Consider the following 8,711-nt stretch of genomic DNA (forward strand, 5'->3'; position numbering starts at 1 on the left):
TTAATTCTTGCAGAAACTTTGGGTCTCCTTCTGGCATGTTGTGCATGTGGAAGTGTCAGGCATACATCTGAAGGCAGAATTGGATTCTTTGTTCTTAAAATGTTCTGCTGTGTCTCATGGTGTACGTTGGAGATGTTGCTTGAATTTGCATTTGGCCCGCTGGGGTTGTAGTCAAGTTCCCCCTTATATTTTACCTATTCAAAAAGAAGCATTGCAATATATATTCCATAATTTATAATGTCTATGCTATATAAGCTTTTTAAGATGTTAGCAATGGAAGATCTTTTCTCCGCTGACAGCCTCTGTCACAAATTTATCAGAGAGAGGAATGATACTAGTGGTAGTGCTCAGATGAAAATTGGGACCCTGAGAGGAGGTGTGTTTGTTAACCAAATTGTACCGATACAGTTTCCTTATATGCGTTGTAGTCTGTGACGCTCCTGAAAGCCATTTAGCTTTTTTCATTAGCAGGTTGCAGAGGAGGCAAGTGTCAGCATCTCCATTAATAACGAGAAAATGGGGACATTTGGAATTGGGACAGCTTGTCCAAGTTTAGTGAGCAGGTCAGCTGGCAGGGCTGGGAAGTGAGCATGGTCTCTTGAATGCAGCACTGTCTACCAGTTCATGCTATCAGCCCTCAGTGCTTTTCCCAAGAGCTTGTCTGTCCTTGGAGGTGGCAGCCATCAGATGTGTGTGTGCAGCAGCTTGTGGAGCAGCTGTGTCTGTGTCTGGAGGGCTGCTTGGTGGCCATGGGCTCACCTGGCTTAGAGGTAAACAAGTATGTGTGTGAGTATGAGTTACTGTGGCGGTCATGGCTCAAACCTTAAAACTGAAAAAGTAACGGTTCCTGTCTGGGATGCTGATTTGTCATTCTGCCTGCTGTTACAGGGCACCTACAGAACTTGCTGTAGGCACAATTATTTGAGGTTAGTATGGAATGACAGTCTTCTCTGGAAAAGATTGCTCTTTTCCAGTTCCACTTAAAGATTAGTATACTTTTCAGGCGTGACTAAAAGTATTTTAAAGGGTTTGGTAACTAGCTTAGCCCCTAGCGGACTCCGGTGTGCACTTTCATGTTCCTTACTGCCCCCTCCCCACTGTCTCACTGCCTACCGCTTTTTGAGCAGAAGTGGATGGAGGCTTTCGGGGCTGACCAGCTCTGCTCACCAGTTGGCTGGGCAGCTCCCATCAAACAGAGAGCTGTGAACAGAGCACCAGATTCCTCACGGTTGGTGGACAGGTTCCTGTTGACTTGCATGTGTATGGCCTAATGCTTCCACCGTTAGCCTGATTTTCAGTGTTCTGAGAGCTGCAGCTTCTGTTAATCAGTGGGATCTAAGTGTAATTAGCATTTATAAAGGGACCAATACTATGCCCTGCTGCTACAGCTTTCCAAGTCTGTTGATGGAATGGAAAGAGACCAAGAACCCAAACTCTGTTCTCTGGTCCCCTGTCTGCCACCAGGAGATTACAGGCTAGCCTGAACAGGATGGAAATGACATCCTGAATTTTAATTATTTATCTGTGCACTTTTTTATATCTTCTCATTGCTTGGATATTTCATGTTATCTTAAAAATATTTATTTGAAATTGTCAGTGATCAAAGGCTGGGAAACAAAACTGAGCTGGGTATGATTTTTTTTCTTTTGGAGGAAATTGGAGTGTCAGGATAATTCTTGTGTATGCAAACTTTACAAGATGAAGCCAATCCAAATGTTACATCCTTAAGCTTCATAGTAGAAGATTAACATACATATATATCATCAATTTTACCTACTGTGAGAATTCAAAGATAACTGGTATATCTTGGTTTTAATTCAAATTAAGTAATTTTTACTTGATCATTTTATACACACACATACATACGCACACACACATGCACGCACTCCCTCCCTCACAAGCACACGTCTGTGTTCTGAATTGATAAAGAAAGAACTCTGGTTAAATAATCCACTTTCGTCTGACAACGGAATCAGTTATAGAGGTGCAAATATGCAGAAAGCTATTTGGAAATGCATCCTCGTAGTTGTCAGGTTTTATTATGCAGGAAGGTGTCATGTTTGTTACGAAGCTGAGTGCAGATGGCAGAGTGGAAGAAATGGATCACTAATTTTAACAATGATTAATGAACAGAGATAGAAAATGAATTACATTGGACTATTGGAGGCAAGAAATATTTTTGAGAAAATTTTGACTCATCTGCTGTGCTGTTCTCTGTAAATTATTTTCTGAAATTCTATATGTTGTCAACAGTTGACTGCATTTTCCATTACTGTCTATTTCTGTTCTTAAGTACTTTTGTGTTATTAGAGATACATAATTTCAAAATACCAATACATTCCTGATTACTTAGAGAAAATATATGTAACAGTATGAATGTTCCAAAGGGTCTGGCCACAAGTGTCCTGTTTTATAATACTATCTCATTCTTCACCTTTTTATCGCTATATTAGAAATATTTAGTGTAATTTTATCCTATTAATAAAAGGAGGTTGTTGGGGCAGAGGAGCAGCTCTGTGGGTTTTTTAATAAAAATAAGGAAAAATGTAGACACAAAGTTAACAATAAAATGCAGCCAAGTGGGTTAGTGTGGCTTTAAGCTTACAGTGCTGAATCCACCATTTGTGATTTCACAGTCTAACCGGGAAAAACATACACACAGCTGCTTTTTAAATTGCTACCACCCACGTGCTCCCCTCCTTCACTATAAACTCTGCTGGTGCATATGCACTCCCTGCACTTACCCACGCGCTCAGTGGCTGGTCTCGCATATCCCAGGATTCAAGGGGAAAATGGAAGTTGCCACTAAGTTATTATCTGTTGTTTATCCTTGTTTTATAACCTGCTGAGATATGCAGCCTCCTCAGCTAACCAGAGCTCCTTGCCATTTGGATTTGAGAGCTGTGTGGGGCTCGCCTATCCTCAAAGGAGGATTAGTTCTGATTGGAAAAAGCTGTGTCCTCACCCCCTCCCCTCCGATATTAAAAAATATATTTAAATAGAAGAGAAATGCAGTGACTGAAACAGAATTAAATATTTCCATTGTCAATTATATAGACGTCCAGAAACTGAGGTAAAATAGGGTGAAAGGCTGGCTAGCTCTTCAGGAGTGCTGTGAGGTGTTTGCAGGGAGGAGAGGGGGTCCGACAGGTGAGATGCAGTGCCTGGCACCTGCATTGGAACGACCGCTGTCAGACTGCCTGGGGGCATGCAGGTGGACTGTGTTAGAAGCCAGGGGAAGCCAGGCTATTCAGGAAAACAGTGCCCTGGCATTTTTGGAAAGCTCTCTGGCATGTGTACATCCTGGATCCCTTTTGATGGCATCGTGGTGAACATCTCCTCCGGTCTCCAGGGCTGGACAGTTGCCTGTGGTCCAGCTATGGGTGTTGGAAGGTAGACGGTCGTGTTTTTCCTGTGTATCTAGAGTGTCTGTGTTGTTATTTTGGTGATGATAATGCTGGTGAGCTTTGGTAATTCATTGGATGATGGTTAGTTGTGTTGCTACTACCTGGTACTACATATGAAGCAAAACTTAGACATCTTTAACAAGTTTTGTTCCAGGCAAAGTGCCCCTGTTTACATTTGATCAGAATTTGGCCTGTCACATCTCATTAACCATGTGTGGTAGGTGACTATACTTCACTGTATTGCCAAGACCGACTCCCATTTGATGCTTTATGTTAACATGGTTGTCTGTACTTTCTGCTCTTTAAGGATCTGATCCTTTTACTTGCGTGAAGAGCTTGTTCAAGAAATCTCATTGATGTCAAAGAGAATGTTTTTGTGCAAAAGAAATTGTCGAGATTTAGTCTTAGGCAAGAAGCTTTATTGCTAGAGTACTGCTTTTCTGTATGCAAAGTAATATTCTAAAGATTGCTTGCTGTTGTGTAAAAGAAAACAGTAATTCTTGGGGTAGGTGTAAAATTACTTAATACATTTGTGCACATTCCACATAAATGATCTCTTTCCTGTGGCGTCAGACTATGGTAGGAGACACATCTTCCCAAAGAGACAAGTTGGGCTTGTGAGCAAATGGCAATTTCATGTCCATTGCCTGTTAAACAAGTAGCAGACTCAGACCTCAGTGTATGGCAGTTGTGATTTTTAACTTTAGAAACTACAGAAGAAATATGCTTTGAGAACTTTAGACCCAAGTTTCCAGGAGCTTTAGTCATAAATACAGGTATATAAGATGCTAATGAATTATTAACTCTATCTAAATTGTGTTTACATTTGCAGAAATACTTGAAAGATGCACTACTCTTCAGCATACATCAGGGGAGAATCCCCTGTAGCATTTTGGGTCTTGGAATGCATAAACTAACCTGGAGTAATTGGAACTTTTATCATCGGTTTGCATCTCCAGCTAAGACTTTTGATTTCTTCCATATTCTGTTTCAAGATGTGCCCTAATCTTGCTAGAAAGTGTTAGAGAAAATTTTAAATGACTTTATGAATAACTCTAACTCTAGTATTTTGCATGTAATTATGGCCCTGATGGGAACATACTTTAGAAAAACAACTACTGGAACAACAGAAGTCCTGCTCAGGTTACATGCCATATGCTAAACACTGAGAAAACATACACGGTGCTTTAGTGAACAAGGTTCGGGAATGCTCCTGGGAGCCAATTTAGAATGTGACTTAAGGCAAGTGTGGCTTTTTGTCTCTGATTCTTTTGGCAAACTGGTAAAACAGCAGTGGTGGCTGGAAATCCCTGGTAAGCTGCTGAGGTTGCTGCACGTGCGCAGAGACCAGTCTTTACCTAGACCTTCATGAGGATGGGTAGGTGTTAGCTTTGGACCTTGCCTTTGTTTTTGGGAAATTAGTGTTGCTCTAATATGCTTCTTTTCTGCCTTGGCCTAGCATGGCAGAGCTGATCCTGGGATGTGCAACTTGGACAGAGTTACATGAGAGATACTGAAGCTTTGACGAACCATTGCTGCTATTTACCACCTCGGTAATAAACAGTTAAAATGCTCGTTCTTCTTTTTGTTTTTTTTTCAATAGGATCAATATATATGCAGTGAAGTGGCTGTGTGATCAGTGTGCTGATTTAGCTTTTCAAAATTTCCTGCTTGATAGAACAGGTCTACCTGAATATGTTATTACACATATAAAGGCATGGTTTTGTACCTATTGAGACATATTATTTAAGTGAATGTTGGTAACATTGCAGACATGTGGGTATGGGTGTGAATAAAAATCCCCCGTGGTCCTTCTTAGACCCCAAATGGCTCATCTTAATTTCTTATGGCATCTTATTAGTTGAAGCTAATGCAAGTAACCTTAACTAAATTGTTCTTCACTGTTCTATAAAAAGCAGGAAGCACAATGGAAAAAGAATGTTGTTAAAACATTAGTTTTGTTGGCGTGACAGCTTACGTACATAAACCATTGCAAAATGTTTGTGGGACTGACCTCTTGGTTTTCACCATTATCTTGGCTTAAAGTACTGGGATAGAAGGGTTGGATCTGCGTCTACATTGACATTTTCCACTTGAGTGCTTTTTTTCCTTATGTTGTTCTGTGTTGTACAGTACGGTATGTTTCAGAAGATGTAATACATTTATGTAATATATACATGCAGACAAAGGTGTATGTATATGTATTTGAAATACAAAATATTAATACTAATATGAGCTATACCATGATCTAGAGGATATCCAGGAGGCCTGTCATACTTCTATTACTTCAGGTAAATAACTGATTGACCTTTGTGGTGTGCTGATACTTCACTAATCAGAACCTGAAATCTGTATAACAACACTTCATTTACTTGATAGACAAAAGAACAATTGCACTTGAAGTAATGTGATTTCTAAATAGACACTGCCTGTCAAAAATAAATGCATTAGAAGTAAAATGTAGCTCAAGGAGACAATTAGCAAACAGAGGTGACACTGTAAACAGGTGCACCCATTATTCCCAAAGCTTGTGGCAATATATTCACATCTTTTAGACTGATGGAAGATCATGTGACAGTTTGGTGAATTATCTATCTGTATCATCTGACTGATGAAGCCTGCTGCAGTTGCAGATCATTTAAAAATGCATCTCACAAATTACATGGTAGCTGGGAAAAAATGCAGGTTTTTCTGAACAATGCTTTTCTAAAGCTATGTGCTGGAATACCTAATTTTTCTTTGAAAGGATGTGGACCATTTCATTATGCTATGTATACAGTCAGTTAAGGTTGTGCAAATTCATTACAATGTTTGTTAATCTATAAAACATTTTCTATTCCAGTTTTAGTGACACTGAATATTTTTTATGTGCTATTTCTGAAACATTTTTTCCTATGAGCTGAAAGGGAATAACACATTTTTTATATAGACTTCTTAAATCGCTACTTATCAAGGAAGATTTGATATGAGAACATTTGACCTACATCTTTTTGTGGGTTATTGGATTTTTTTCCCTACATAGAAAATGTAAAACAAACAAGAAAGAATCTATAAACAAACTCCCTCTTTCTTTCTCTACTACACTGTGATGAGAGCAGTATCACTTATGAAATGTACTCTTATGTGACGTGGTGAAAACTGCCTCAGATGGTGTTTTGTAATTGGATGCACTAACAAGATAGTTAGGATTGAAAAATGCATTTTCCCAAGCTATAATTTCATAAGTATTTTATATTTTCTTCTCTTTAAAACTATGAATTGATGACTGTTTCAGTAGAAGTAGAGTTGTGTATTAGTGGATAGTTGTTCCTGATGACAATAAGGCTCCAACAGGACACCCTTAACACCTGACCATATTATTGTATCCTGGTGGGTTGTTGGTTTTGTTTTTTTATGGCTACCAACTTCAATTATGGTTATAATTCGAGGCACTCCTGTGGAACTAGATACACCATAAAACTGCCTTTTGTCATCTGGCACATACCGGTTCCCAACAGAGGTGCTTCTGAGATGCCCCAGTATCAGAAATCAAGATTTTTGTTTTCCTCTTACTGTTCCATACCAAAATCCTGCAGGTAACACCCATCTCTAAATGAGCACACATAAAGAAGAACTTTAAATCTTTTCAGCAATTAATAGACAGTGGGATTGGTCCTGCAGACCCTCTAACTTTTGCTATTAATTGCACATACAAGTCATACAAGACCAGAGGTGAACTGAATTGAAATAGTCCTGCAGATCTTAGTAAGGCTCTGGAAGAGTCTAAGGTTGTTTATTTTTCACGTAACTGTTTTTAGGTGGCTGAAGAGCTGGCTCACTGAATATTTGTGTCTAGTCTGTGTTGCTCTTGTATGCTTGCCCTACCCTAAGTCTTTATGTAGATGTTAGCAAAAACGGTTGCATTTCACCTGTTTCACTGTCTTTTGTAACTGGGTGTCAGATGCCAGACCTCTTGAAATAATGCTTTTATCAGGAATGGTGTAATGTTGTCCTGAGGGCTTTTGGGGGGCTGATTTTGGGAGGGGGCTGCTCTCAGTAGCCCCTCTCAGACTTGACTGAAAGGGCTTGTCTCACACATCAGGGCGGGAGTAAAGGGAGGGATGAAGGACAGGCAAGATGGGCTTCCTGCACTGCCCTTCTGCTGGCACTGCAGCCCAAACACAGCTGTCATACTCCTTTGTAACATCTGGATAGCTGAAGAAAATAATTGTGGCCTTTGTCAGTGTTGATATGCCAATGGTTCCTGTGTATCTGTTACGGGCATACTTTTACTTTTTGTGGTTGTGTTTATTTTGTGCTTTTTACCTGTTGTTCCTATGTCATCTTTGGCCTGCATTTACGATGTGTGCCTGTAGATGTAGATCACTTCAGAGGAGTTTTGTCTGCTTAAACCAGAGTAAGTTTGGATTATGGTGGTTCCTGACTGGCAGCTCTCCGACAAATTGTTTTTGAATTGGAACATGCCGATTTTGACCACTTTTATTCAGGAATGGATGGATTGGGATTGAATTTGTCATCAAATGGGGAAAGGGCAAAGGACCTGTGCTATCTACAGGGCTGTTGTTCAGGTCAAGTCTGAAGCCCTAATTTGCCTTTCAGGCACGGCCTTGCACAGAGACATTTTTTTCTGGACAGTGAGTACTGGATTATGTTACTCAGGTGGAGTAGCTCCAAGATGAGGGACAGTGGCAGACACTGAGGGCTGTGGCTGGGTGCATTTGGGTGAGGTGTGAGACCTACCAGTCTGGGGACCTTGGCTTTGCTGCGCTCTCGGCTGCCCTGTGGCAGTAGTGGGTGGGAGGGGAGAGAAAAGGAGAATGACAGAGGGTATCCTCCTCATTTGTTCACCTTTTATTTTCGTGGAAGCCCTCATAAGATTGTGATTTTTCTGAAATGTGGGGGCAGGGGTGGGGGGGGAAGGAATCTCAAAAACTTTCGCAGGGCAGGAGAATGTTCCCTGCCCAGCTCTCTTTCAGCCTTGCCCATAGAAATTTTTTCTTTTGCTTATATTTTCCTTTAATGAGTCAAGCCCCTAAAATGTTTTATTTCATATTCAAAGTGACATTTTAACATATATTTGCCTGACAATATGACACACATATTGGTTTTAATGAGGGCCTCATTATTAAGAAAAAAATGCATCTACTGAATAAAATACAAAATATTTTCACATAAATGTTGCGTAAATTATTCAGAAACAGGTTTCCTTTGACAGGGATGTGTGAGGAGTTTGGGCTGCTCTTGTCTGTAGCGTATCTGATCTCTGGGTAGCTGCAGGACTCCCACCTGCTCAGTCTGCATGAA

This window comes from Phalacrocorax carbo, chromosome 8 (assembly GCF_963921805.1).
Source record: "Phalacrocorax carbo chromosome 8, bPhaCar2.1, whole genome shotgun sequence".
NCBI lineage: Eukaryota > Metazoa > Chordata > Aves > Suliformes > Phalacrocoracidae > Phalacrocorax > Phalacrocorax carbo.